The sequence below is a fragment of the Callithrix jacchus genome, chromosome X (genome assembly GCF_049354715.1).
Source record: "Callithrix jacchus isolate 240 chromosome X, calJac240_pri, whole genome shotgun sequence".
Lineage (NCBI taxonomy): Eukaryota > Metazoa > Chordata > Mammalia > Primates > Cebidae > Callithrix > Callithrix jacchus.
The window spans coordinates 105,696,951-105,711,632 of NC_133524.1; positions in this window are offsets into that span (position 1 = coordinate 105,696,951).

The window sequence follows — 14,682 nt, forward strand, 5'->3', positions numbered from 1 at the left end:
GTTAAATAGGAGTGGTGAGAGAGGGCATCCTTGTCTTGTGCCAGATTTCAAAGGGAATATTTCCAGTTTTTGCCTGTTCAGTATGACATTGGCTGTGTGTTTGTCATAAATAGCTCTTATTATTTTGAGATATGTTCCATCGATACCTAGTTTATTGAGAGTTTTTAGCATAAAGGTCTACTGAATTTTGTCAAAGACCTTCTCTGCATCTATTGAGATAATCATGTGGTTTTTGTCTTTGATCTGTTTATGTGATGGATTATGTTTATAGATTTGTGTATGTTGAACCAGCCTTGCATCCCAGGGATGAAACTGCCTTGATCGTGATGGATAAGCTTTATGATGTGCTCTTGGATTCAGCTTGCCAGTATTTTATTGAGGATTTTTGCATCAGTGTCCATCATGGATATTGGCCTGAAATTTTCTAGTTTACAAAATTCTTCTTATTATTAATTTCTAGTTTTATTCCATTGGGGTCAGCAAAGATGCTTGATATTAGTTCAATTTTTTGAATGTTTTAAGACTTGCCTTGTTACATAACATATGGTCTATCCTTGAGAATGATCCATATGCTGAGGAAAAGAATGTGTAGTCTCTTTAGCTCTTGGATAAAATGTTCTGGAAATATCTGTTAGATCATTTTGTTCTATAGTGCAGACTATGTCCAATATTTCTTTGTTGATTTTCTCTCTGGATGATCTGCCCAATGCTGAAAGTGGAGTGTTGAAGTCTCCATCCATTATTATATTGGAGACTGTCTTTTTAGCTCTAATGATATTTGCTTTATATGTCTGGGTGCTTCACAGTTGGGTGCAAACATACTTAAAGTTGTTATATTCTCTTTCTAAATTGACCCCTTTATCATTACATAGTGACCTTATTTGTCTCTTCTTAAAATTTTTGTCTCAATATCTTTTTTGTCTGATATAAGTATACTGTTCTCTTGTGGTTTCCATTGGCATAGAGTATCTTTTTCGATCACTTTTCAGTCTCTGTGTGTCTTTATAGGTTAAGTATATTTCTTGTAGGGAACAATTCATTAGGTCTTGTTTTTTTAATCCATTCAGCCACTCTCTGGCTTTTGATTAGAGAGTTTAGTCCATTTACATTCAATATTATTGTTGATAAGTAAGGACTCACTTCTGCCATTTTGTTACTGGTTTTCTGGTTGTTTTGTGGTTTTTCTCTCTTTCCTGTCTTGCTTCAATGAAGGTGGTTTTCTGTGGTGTTATGATTTAGTTTCTTGATTTTTATATTTTGTGTATCCATTGTATGTGCTTTGGGTTTGAGGTGACCATGAGGCATGCAAATATTATCTTATAACCCATTATTTTACACCAATAACAACACTGGTTGCATAAACAGACAAGCAAACAAACAAACAAAAACAAAATAATAAAGCCTCTGAGCCTTGCCTTCATCTCCCTGCTTTTCAACATTTTGTTGTTTCTATTTTTATCTTATTGTCCTGTCTCGGTCTTGAAAAGTTTGTGTAGTTATTATATTATTTTTGACTGATTCACATTTAGTCTTTCTACTTAAGATAAAGTGAATTTACACACCACAGCTACATTTTAGTAATATCCTGTGTTTCCCGTGTTCTTAGTATCACCAGTGAATTTTGCACCTTTAGATTATTTCTTATTGTTCATTAATGTCCTTTTCATCCTGATTGAAGTACTCTCTTTAACATTTTTTGTATGACAGATGTGGTCTTGATGAAATGTTTCAGGTTTTCTTCGTCTGGGAAAGTATTTATTTCTCTTGATGCATGAAGGGTATTTTTGTGCAATATACTATTCTAGGGTAAAATATTTGTTTTTCCTTCAGCACTTTAAATATGTCATGCTACTTTCTCCTGGCTTGTAAGGTTATTGCTGGAAAGTCTCCTGCCAGATGTATTGGAGCTTCTTTGTATGTTATTTGTTTCTTTTCTCTTATTGCTTTTAGGGTTTTTTCTTTATCCTTGATATTTGAGAGTTTGATTACTAAATGCCTGGAAGCAGTCTTCTTTAAGTTAAATGGGCTTGGTGTTTTAGAACCTTCCTGTACTTGAATATTGATATCTTTCTCTAGATTTGGGGAGCTCTCATTTATATCCTGTTGAATAATCTTTCTTCACCTATCTCTTTCTCTGTTTCCTCTTTAAGGCCAATAACTCTTGAATTTGCCCTTTACAGGCTATTTTCTAGATCCTATAGGCGTGTTCCATTGTTTTTTATTCTTTTTTTTTCTGTTGTCACCTCTGACTGTCGAATAGCCTGTCTTCCAGCTCACTAATTCTTTTTTCTCCCTGATCCATTCTGCTATTTAAACTCTCTGATATATTCTTCAGTATGCCAGTTGCATTTCTCAGCTCTAGAATTTCTGATTATTTTTAATTATTTTTATTTCTTTGTTAAATTTGTCTGTTAGAATTCTGAATTCCTTCTCTGTGTTATATTGAATTTCTTTGAGTTTCCTCAAAAGAGGTATTGTGAATTCTGTCTGAAAGGTCACATACCTCTGTTTCTCCAGAATTGGTTCCTGGTGGCTTATTTAGTTCATTTAGGAAGCCATGTTTTCCTGGATGATTCTAATACTTGTAAATGTTTGTCTGTGTATAGGCATTGGATAGTTAGATATTTGTTGTCTTCCTCTCAGTTTGGGTTTATTTGTACTCATTCTTCTTGGGAACACTTTCCAAATATTCAAAATGACTTGATATTATGATTTAAGCTGTATCTACTTTAGGAGGCACCCCAAGCCCAATAATGCTGTGGTTCTTACAGACTCATAGAGGTACCACTTGATGTTTTTGCACAAGACCCAGGATAATTCTCTATATAACCAGGCAGACACACTTGTTCTCTTCTCTTACTTTCTCTCAAAAAATGGAGTCTCTCTCTCTCTGTCCTGAGCCACCTGGAACTGAAGGTGGACTGACAGCTTCAGACAACTGAAGGTGGAGCAACCCGGTGGCCACCGCCACTATTGCTGTGCTAAGCCAGACCTTAAGCCAGCACAGCATGGTGTCTTCCTTAAGATGTGCTGTAACCATTCCCTGATTATTGCCTGTGTTAGCTCAAGGCCCTGGGTCTCTAAAACCAGCAGACAGTAAAGCCAGTCAGACCTGTGTTGTTCCCTTCAGGACAGTGAGTTCTCCAGGCCTTGGGTTGGTCCAAAGTTGCTGTCTAGGAGTCAGGGACCAGAGTCAAAAACCTTAGTTGTCTACCTGGTGTTTTATTGCACTGTGGTTGAGGTGGCACTCAAACCACAAAACACAGTCCTTCTCATTCTTCCTTCCTTTTTTCAAAGGCAGAACAGCTTTACCCCACTGCTGCCACCACCTCAGGCTCATGGAGAGTACTTCCGGACTACCGCTGATATTCTTTTAATGTCCCAGGGCTCTTCAGTCAGCTTTTATTAAATGCTGCCTAGCCTGGGACTCACACTTCAGGGTAGCAGGCTCCATTCTGACCCAGGGCAAGTCCAAAAATACTGTTCAAGGGCCTAGTCCTGGAATTGGGGACTACAAGAGCATGCTTTATACTCGACTCCCCTTTGGCCAATCTGGTATCTGACTTGCGGGACAAAATGCCCTTTACTTTTCCCTCCAGTTTTCTCAAGCAGAAGGAATTTTTCCCAATAGCCACCACTGTTGGTTATGTTTTGAGTCTCATCTCAAGTCAGCAAGTCTCAAGAGGGTCACCCAAGGCCTTCTACATAGTTCCTGGATATTACTACTGGTTATTCAAGGCCAAGGGCTCTTCAGTTAGCTGGTAATTCATCCTGCAAGGTTTGGATTCTTTCCTTCAAGGCAGTGGGTCCCCTTCTGGCACTGGGTGTGTCTAAAAATGTCAATCAAGAACTCAGGGCTGGAAAAGGGCCTAATAAACTCCAGCTGGTACCTTATCTTACTGTGGCTTAGCTGTTAACCAAGAAAAGTTCTCCCCATTCTTCCCTGTTCTCTTTTTAAGCAGAAAGAAGGGGTCTCTTTTGGAGCCATGATCTGTGCAGCCTATGGTTAGGGGAGGGGTGATGCCTGTATTCCCTTAACCATCCCCACTGGTTTCTTCTTATGTTCCACCAGTCACTGTTTTTGGGTCCAGTTAGTTCTAGAACTTGACTAGGAGTTTCAGTCTTTGTGGCCTAGACTGCATTTCAAGTTTTTTCAGAGCCTCAGAACACTTTAGTCCATGGTAGCGAGTCTTGTCAGAACTCAAGTTTGGACTACTGGGATGGAAGCTGTCATTTCCTATAATAACAATACCTTCTTCCAGGATGGGTAATTGCCCTTCTGACTAGGGCTGGTTTAAAGGCGCCCATGGTTGGGCGTCAGCTGAGTTTGGTTCAGTTTTGTTTTCTTCTATAAAAGGGCAACACTGAGTTCAGTTCCTTACAACTGCTGTGCCCTCACACTCCTTAGAAGACAGAAACGCTCTCTATACCATACCACCCCTGCTGGAGTTTGGGGGCAGGGTCCCACTTGTCCTACTAGAAGGTCTTCAGGCAGGATGGCATTGGTGATTCAAGAATGTTTCTCCTACCTCTTTGGTGCCTCTTTCAGTGATATGAAATTAAAACCAGGTACTTTAAGGGCTTGCCTGATTTTTGGTTCTTATGAAGGTGATTTTTTATGTGTAGATAGTTGTTAAATTGGTGTCCTTGTAGGAGGATGATAAGTAAAGCCTTCTATTCCACCATCTTGCTCATCTTGCTCCAACCCACGTTTTTCTAACTTTTTTAACTTTTAAACTTTTGTTTTTAAAAGATATAGACATACATATTTGCCTAAGCCTACACAGGGCCAGCATCATCAGTATCAGTGTTTTCCACCTCCATATGTTATCCTACTAGAAGGTCTTCAGGGGCAATAACAGGCATGGAGCTGTCATTTCCTATAATAACAATACATTCTTCTGGAATATCTCCTGAAGGACCTTCCAGAGATTACTTCAGTTATTTTTATAATAGAAGGAGTACACTCTAAAATAACAATAAAAAGCATGGTATAGTATAATAAATACATCAACTAGCAACATAGTCATTTATAATCATTATAAAGTACTATTTGATATGCATAATTGTATGTGCTATACTTTTATATCACTGGCAACACAGGAGTTTTGTTCATACTAGCATCATCACAAACATGAATAATGTGTTGTGCTATGATATTATGATGGCTATGACCGCACAGTACCTACAATATCCACATTGCTGCAACATCACTAGGTGATAGGAATATTTTTGCTCCATCACAAACTTATGAGAACACTGTCTTCTATGTGGTCATTCAGTGACTGAAATGTCATTCATATAGTACATGACTGTATCACGGACACTGTGGCTTAAAATAATACATAATTATTACTTACAATTCTGGAGATCAGAATTCTGAAATGGAGCTCACTGAACTAACATCAAGGTGCCATCAGGGCTATGTTCCTTTTTTAGCTTCTAAGTGCCATCTACATTTCTTGGCTCATGGACTTTTTTATCTTATCTTAAATGGCAGCAATGGCCAGTTGAGTCATTCTCATAACACATCATTCTGACTCATTTTGTCTGCCTCCCTCCTCCATATTTAAGGACCCTTGAAATTACACTGGACCCATCTAGATACTTCAGGATAATATCCCTACTTTAAGGTTAACCTTAATTCCATATATTAACTTAATTCTCCTTTTGCATATAAAGTAATATATTCACAGGTTCTGAGGCTTAGTATGAAAAGCATCTTCAGGAGGTCATTATTCCACATACCATAAAGTCCAACTAAAGCTGCTCTTAAATGAGGACCAATACACTGGAGATTGATATCAAGGTCCTTCATGAATGGTGGCTATTTCTCTTTATCACTTGTACCATCACTACCCAGTTAAGGCTCCATTCTGGACCCTTTACCTCTACACTCTTGTGAGTTTACTAAATAACACATGATTTTAGGTGCTCAGTATTCCCGCACCAACCCTCTGACATCAACTGGGCGTCCTAAAATTAGATTCAATTCTGACATTAACCACCTGTGATTAGTACAGATCCCACTAATTACGTCTTTCATTCTGACACCAACAATCTGGAGTTAGTGTAGACCCTCACAAGTTAAGGGCTCAGTCCCATAAGGCTGTCCCCATTCTAGATGTCAGCCACAAATGTCAGTTTCCCCAAGCTACTCACACTACTGCCTGGCCAGCTACAAATACATGGTTTTCCATGATCTTTTCCCAGCCTAAATAATTTGCTAGAAAGTTCTATACTTATGACTACCATTTTATTATAAATAATACAGATAGCTAAATGAGACACATAGGGCAAGATCCTGGGGACAGGAGTGGTGCAGAGCTTTCATCCCCTTTCCTTATGGAATCCAGGCACGTCATCCTCCTTAGCACATTGATGTATTCACTAACCTTAGAGGTCTCTGAGCCTCGTGGTTTCAGGATTTTTATATGAGGTTTCATTAGTAGGCATGACTGATTAAACCATTGACCACATAATTGAACTCAATTTGTAGCCTCCTTGAATATCTCCTCCTTTCAGTCCCAATTTTCTAATAATAAAGCTGATTTTTTGGCAACCAACACTTATCCTGCAGCTACCGAGTTCTGCTCCCTATGAGTCACCTCATTATTGTAACAAAGACAGTCCTATCACTTGGGAAATTCCAAGCACAAATATTTTGTTTTATTTTTCCACACCCTCTATGCTAGTACACCAAAAGACTTCATTGCCCTGGCAGTCACTAAGACAGCTTCACATAAGACATCCAATCAATTTCTAAACCCAGTGTCACCAGAATCACGTGGAATGCCTGTCCCAATTTCTTGATTTCCTTGCACTGTAATAAGTATTCAAGAAATATTTGGAAAGAAAGAAAGAAAGAAAGAAAGAAAGAAAGAAAGAAAGAAAGAAAGAAAGAAAGAAAGAAAGAAAGAAAGAGAGAGGAGGAGGAGGAAGGAAGGAAGGAAGAAAGAGGAAAGAAAGAGAAAGAAAAGAAAGAAGAGAGAGGGGAGGGAGGCAGGATGGAAGGAAGGAAGGAAGGAAGGAAGGAAGGAAGGAAGGAAGGAAGGAAGTAAGTAAGTTATCCTTAAGAAACTCTAAATATTGTAGAGAAAATAGATACATAAACAAGTCACTTTCAGACAATCTGGGAGACCAAGGAAACTTACACAGTGAATGGATTACGTTTAGAAGGATGAGTGTTAGTCAAGTGAAAGAAGGTAAGAAGTGAATTGCAGACAGAGGACTTATCTTGAATAAAGATGTCACTGAATAATCAGTTTTCCATGGTGTCAACCACTTCTTTTCTTATCCCTTCTTTCCAGTTCTTTTCCTGTGACTTCCCTCCCCTTCCATCTAGTTCCCTTTAGATTGGGCTATTGCCTAGCCTCTCAGAGACCTTTCTATCTTCAGATCTCCTTGAACTGCTGTTTCAGATCAATCTAGTGCAGTGTGCATAGGTCAGCCAGAATCTTCCTGGAGTATTTGGATGTCATTCCACTGCTCAGATACTCAAGGTAGTTAGTGTTCAAATTGAACTGAATCGTAGAACACCCAGTTTATGTCAGAGAATAGGTGCAGGAATAGAAGGTCCAAACTTATATGTCAAAGTCCTCTCTAGCAAACCCTCCATACTGAACTTCCTTCAGTTTTTGCTATTGTCTTCCGTCAGCTTTTGCTGCTGTCTGACCTGGACTCTTTGTTCCAGCCTCTTTATTTCCTAAGTGATAAAATATGACTTGCTTACTCCCATTTCTGAACCATACCACAGGCCAGGAATCCCCTCTTCTCTCTTCCCTCTCCTCCCTGAACACAGCTCTGGCAAGAGGTCAAACTGCTACTGAAACAGAGCCCATTGTAGCAGGCAAAATATGAGTTGGCTTCCTACAGACCTGGAACGGACAAAACAATTTTGTGTGGGTACTTGGGTCTCCAATCGGCAATTCTGGACCAGCTTTAATCCTGAAATCCCTGAGGATTTATGGGAGAAAGAGCTCAGGCAGTTCAGATCTCATGAGTTTAGGTTCAAACTTTTGGGGGAGGCTACCCCCCCAAAAAATGTGAGTTGATAAAGTTTGTCTGTCCAAGTGCCACGGGCCCTACTGTCTTCTTTTATATTTTTCCTCTTTTAACTCTTATAGCTGTAATCCAGTACTCACTGTCACTTCCTTTCATCCTGACAAGAAGAAAAAGGAAGCCAATAATCTTACTCATATTACAGTCTTGGGGACTGAAGCTATTATATTTCACAAGAGGATGTCAGGGGGTTGAAGGGACCTCTGCTGCTTACTAGACTATGTGATCTCCAGCAAAGAACTTGGGTGCTCTGTGCCTCAGTTTTTTTTATCCATAAAATGGGGGTACTAAGAGTACCTATATTACCGTTAGCTATCACTGTTATTATTTTCTGTCAGTATCCTATACAGCAACCCTGCCTATGATGGGATCACTATACCTCCTAGGAAAATTCATTTATTTTGCAGTTTTAGAAATACAGAAAGAAGGAGCTGTATTCATAGGAGAAGAATGGGTCTTTCTTAGATTTCTGGAATAAAGCTTGTCTACCATGAGTTTGTGAGGCTAGTTAACTCCTCCTGAGGCTTACCTTATTGTTATTGCTGTAGAATATTTATAATAATAATAATAATTCATCTATTGAGCACTTACTATGTACAAGCATTGTGTTATTTATATGCATTATCTAAACTAGTCCTTGTTATTGCTCTAATTATTATTTTATTAATTGCTAGAATTTAGATAATGCCTATTATGAGTCAGGTACTTTTCTAAGTACTTTACCAATGAAATAACATAAAAAATCATAAGAAGTAGGTACTACCATTTGTTTACTTTACAGATGAGGAAACTGTGGCATTGAGAGATTACATACGTTGCTCATACAGTTGGTCATACAACTGGTAAGTGGAGAAGCTAGATTTTGAGTCTAGGTAATATGGCTCCAGAAAGCACTCCTTAACTACTAAATCACACTGTATTCCTTATTATGTAGCAATTCTAATATACACAGTCTCAGAGAGAGTGACAACTGCCTACATTCTCTTGTACTTCTGGTTCCTGCCCCTATACCATCCCCACCACTACTGGGAAACTGCTTTACTGTTCATTTTACCTCAGATGTTCTCTTAGGGATTATTCCCATATTCCCATCTTTGCTAGTGGTTAATTGTGCTATGTAAGACAAATTGATGCCTTTAATGCTAAGTTTTATCCACTGTAAAGCAGAAATTATATCCACTTGGCAGTAATATTGTTATTACTGCCTGCCATAGTCCATACCAACCAGCCCAAGCCACCCCACCCACATGCGACTGAGTTGGCAGCCAATAAAGCCAAATACCAGCCCTCAGGGCCCCTTTCACGGCAGCACAGTGAGCCCACTAAAATTGCTACTGCTCTAGCTCCTCATTCCCTGTGGAATCGTCCCTTTAGGTACCTGCCTTCTGACCTTGGCTATGCATCCTGTGTCTGTCCTCACATTGCTGTCCCAGACATGATCATCTCAAGTCTCATTTGTTTGTTCAGTGCTTTTCAGGCAAACGTTTGCATTTTTCCTCTGGTTCTTCCTTTTGTTGGCTGTTCCAGCTATCCCCTGCACATCCAAGTCCCAGACCTACCTATCAACGAGGCAGCCCTGGGCTACTGCCAAGGGCCATCAGACTAAACCTCAGCTAGTACATATTATGCAACAACATGACTGCTTTCCCTGGTTTGTCGCTGCCGAGTTCCCAGTCAGAAGTTTCCTACATCCAGAATGTACCTTTAACCCAACAATTGGAATAACAATTTCCATGCCTGCCATTTTTCTGCATTACTAAACACCATCCCAACCCCTGTAAATTTCAAGCACTTGGAGAGATCATTCAGATACTAGATTCTATCTAACTTTCTTTCTAATAAAAATAACGATTACTACTTATTAAACATTTACTATATTCCACAGTGCTACGTAGTTTACATGCATTCCTTCACTTAAACTGTGCAACAATCTTAGGTGACAAATATTATTATCCTCATTTTCCAACTGTAGAAAAACTGAGACAAAGAAAAGTTGAGTGACTCACCTAGGATCACACAGTGATCATCTGGCAGAGCTGGGATCTGAATTCAGACTGCATGCTTTTAAGATTCACACCTTTAATCACTGAATACTTTTGCCTCCCAATTTATGTCCACTCTACTAAGTACTTGAATATTTTTCGGGCCTCTTTACAGTTCAAGAAATTGTGAAACTCTTTGCTTTCTTTTTCATACTAATCCTTCCCACATGGGAGGTAGGTGGCTTCCAGTATTTTGGTTAAGCCCAGCCTACTCATATAGTTCCCCATGGCCCCATGCCAACTGGAGGCTCAGGGAAGAGCAAATGCTGAAACTCAGTTTCACAGTGGCCAGTTTCAGGAGCTGGTGTAAGAGAAAAGTTGTGGATTAGCAAAGTACTGGTGAGAACGAGGCTTCCACCTCAAGAATGCTCCGAGGCAAGTCATAACTTCTCTCTGAGCAAACCAGGGAAGTCCCAGTCCCATGCCATTATACTGGGTCAACTCGCCCGCATACTACATGGCAGACAGCCAAAGAAAATGAGTCCCAGCCTTCAGGACCTCATTTGAGGTAATTGCCTTGAACCCTCTCACTTCACTCCTATTCTTGCTCTTCACTTCCTTCTCTGTTCCTTTGCACACCTGACTCCAGTCCTTCTTAGAAATATCTCCTGTTTGTTTGTGACCCTACTTTCACCCGTTAGGCTTGCCACACTCAACTTTTGACACTGTTAGTGCTTTCTAAGAACAGACTTGCCATCATCCCTTGGCTCTTCTTGCTTTTTAAAGTTGTAAGTCATTACACTGACCGATTTAAGTTCCCACTAATGGAAATCCTACGCAGATGCTGGCCCACCAGACCAGCACTCCAGTCTTCAAGGAGATGGGGCTTTGGGAGGACAGAGAAGGAAATCAGAAAGTGATAAGGAATCAATGAGAAACATGCCTAGTGAGTGCCACCACTTAGAGTAACTGCCGCTTCCCTGGTATACTGAGTCTGAGTACCCCTTCACTATTTTGAAACGTCCTGTGGCCCACCCACTAATTCCACAAAGCAGACATCCCCAGGGAGCTGAGAATGCATAGAGCTACCCTAGTTTCTCAGCTCTAAATTAGAACACATAAACTGATACTATGAATGTGCTTATGGCAACAACACTATGGAATTTGAATTCATGACTGCTCTAGAAAATCTTTCATGTGCCATCAACATGCTTATATGGTATGATGGATGAGTGCCACACATACCTGAGTGCTCAAAGAAATACCTGCTAGCCTGACATATTAACAATACTCTACCACATACTGCTCATTCGCTGCACTCTGGCCATACTCACCTGTCTTCAGTTCAGATCTGCTACACTCCCTCCTACCACAAGGTGCAAGCTATTTCCTTTTTTAGCAAGCTCTTTCTCTCCTATTGAGAATCAGCTACATCTCTTTCTCCAGATGTTACCTCCATAATCAGTGTTTAAAGGAAGTTTTCCATGTTTCCCTCAGTTATATTACTATGTTCCTGCCCATTGGATCCACTGTAGCACTTGCTGCAATTAAATTTTTGCATTTATTTCTGTGGTAATGTGATTATTGTCTACCTCCATCATTAGAGTGAAAGTTCCATGGAACAAGGGCCATGTGTTGTCATTCACTACTGTCTTCTCAGTGCTTTAAATGGTCCACAACAAGTAGCTGATTTTTGGTTTAATTGTGTGATGAATGAGTGGCCTGAAATGTCCACCAACCAAGTCTTCCAAACATCTTTGTCTATATGCACAAACCACGTGGGAAGAGAAGGAGGGTCCTGAAGTGCATCTGGGATGGTTCCCTTCTATCAGCAAGTTGGTACATAGGAGTTTAACAGATGAACAATGTATGAGTTCCTAGCAAGAATGACACAGACATTGCACATTTCTAGAGTAGAGTAATTGCGAATAACTGGAAAACAGAGAGAAAGGCAACATGCCCAAGCTCACTTAGCTAGTAAATAGCAGAGCCAGGATTCAAACTTTAGTGGTTCATCTCCTCTTGATTCGCCTAGCTGAATCTTTTTAGTTTTCTCATCTGTAAAATGGGAGCAATGGTACCAGCTTGCAGAGTCATTATAAGAATTAAATGAGATGATATATCGAAACCACTTTCAAATATTAAGTATTCATTGTGGAGACCGACTCAAGATGGTACAGTGAGAACAACCCAGGATTGAAGCTCTTGGTGAACACGTGGAGGGTGAGTCAGGGCCGCATTTCCAGATGAACCTTTGTTGCCCACAGAACGGAAAAATGCCCAGGTATAGAAAAGACACGGGATGCCAGGGCAGAGGTTTTGGCTGGTGCAGCCAGTGGCTGGCGCACAGCACAGCAGCACGTCACAGTGCTCCGCACAAAGCGCACTGGTCCAGGTGCCCTATTGAACCAGTAATCTGAGACTTGAGAGGGCAGATTGGCATATCCATCTGATTGAATGGGACTTGGACAGTGAGCCAGGCCAGGAGATTCCAGGGAAACAGTGTTTGGGCCAGCGCAGTGGGACAAACAAAACGGCGATTCCAAACGCTCTGGCTGGAGAGTTTCACTGCAGGCACAGCGGAACCCAGGATGGTGCAGCTCAGTGGGGGAGGGGCGTCCACCATTACCGAGGCAATCCGCCCCTACTGAGGTAAACTCCCATTGCTGATGCAGCCTGCTGTTGCCGAGGCAACCCACCACAACAGAGAGACTCTGCTGGAGGGCGTAGCGTGTGGCAGCAGGGTGGAGACCTCAGCAGCAGGTCAGAGCCTGCAGCAATAGGGCGGACCTCACACCAGAAGGGCAGAGTCTCGGCAGGCAAATAGGGACTAGACCGCCTCTGAGCTGGGCACGACAGCGCAACAGACACGCATAAAGAAAGCCCCAACCCCCCTGAGATAGAGCATCTGAGAAAAAAAGGGGTTTTTTATGAGTTCTGCTGCAGCAGAATTAAGCATAGCAGCCTAACAGCCCTGAATGCACAACAGAGCTCACAGATGAGCACTTGAGCTCCTATAAAGTACAGACAGTCTCCTCAAGCAGATCCCTGACCCCTCTATATCCAGAAGACTGACATTTGGCAGGCATCATTCTGGGACAAAGATAGCAGAAGAAGAAACTGGTAGTATTCCTCACTGTTCCGCAGCTGCTATAGGTGCCAGACAAGCAGGGCCTGGAGTGGACCTCAGCAGTCGTGCAGTGGAGGGGCTAGACTGGTAGAAGGAAAACCAAGTAACAGAAATAATTCATCATTAACAATCGGGGCGTCCACTCAGAGACCCAATCGAAAAGTCAGCAACTACTCAGACTACAGGTGGATAAATCCATAAAGATGGGAAGAAACCAGTGCAAAAAGGAGGAAAACACCCGAAATCAGAACACCTCGCCTCCTAAAAAGGAACAAACTCCTCACCAGCAAGGGAACAAAGCTGGACAGAGAATGACTGTGACAAAATGACAGAATTAGAATTCAGACGGTGGATAATAAGAAACTTTTGTGAGCTAAAAGAACATGTTTTAAATCAATGCACAGAAACTAAGAACCTTGAAAAAAGAATCGAGGAAATGATAACAAGAATGGATAAATTAGAGAGGAATATGAATGAATTGAAGGAGCTGAAAAACACAATACAAGAACTTCGCGAAGCATGCACAAGTTTCAACAGCCAAATTGACCAAGCAGAAGAAAGAATATCAGAAGTCGAAGATCAACTCAATGAAATAAAACGAGAAACCAAGATTAGAGAAAAAAGTGCAAAAAGAAATGAACAAAGTCCCCAAGAAATGTGGGACTACGTGAAGAGACCTAACCTATGTTTGATAGGTGTACCTGAATGTGACGAAGAGAATGAATCCAAGCTGGAAAATACTCTTCAGGATATAATCCAGGAAAATTTCCCCCACCTAGCAAGACAGGCCAACACTCAAATGCAGGAAATACAGAGAACACCACAAAGATATTCCGCAAGAAGAGCAACCCCAAGGCACAAAATCATCAGATTCACCAGGGTTGAAATAAAGGAGAAAATACTAAGGGCAGCCAGAGAGAAAGGGCGGGTCACCCATGAAGGGAAGCCCATCAGACTCACAGCAGATCTCTCGGCAGAAACACTACAAGCCAGAAGAGAGTGGGGGCCAATATTCAACATCCTTAAAAAAAAGAACTTTCAACCCAGAATTTCATATCCAGCCAAACTGAGCTTCAGAAGAGAAGGAAAAATAAAATCCTTTGCGAACAAGCAAGTACTCAGAGATTTTGTCACCACCAGGCCTGCTTTACAAGAGCTCCTGAAAGAGGCACTACACACAGAAAGGAACAACCAGTACCAGCCATTCCAAAATCACACTAAAAGTTAAAGAGCATCAACATAATGAAGAATCTACATCAACTAACAGGCAAAACAGCCAGCTAGCCTCAAAATGGCAGTAACAAATCCACACAACAATATTAACCCTAAATGTAAATGGACTAAATGCACCAATCAAAAGACACAGACTGGAAAATTGGATAAAAACCAAAACCCATCAGTGTGCTGTATCCAGGAAACCCATCTCACATGCAAGGATACACAAAGGCTCAAAATAAAGGGATGGAGGAAGATTTACCAAGCAAATGGAGAGTAAAAAAAAGCAGGAGC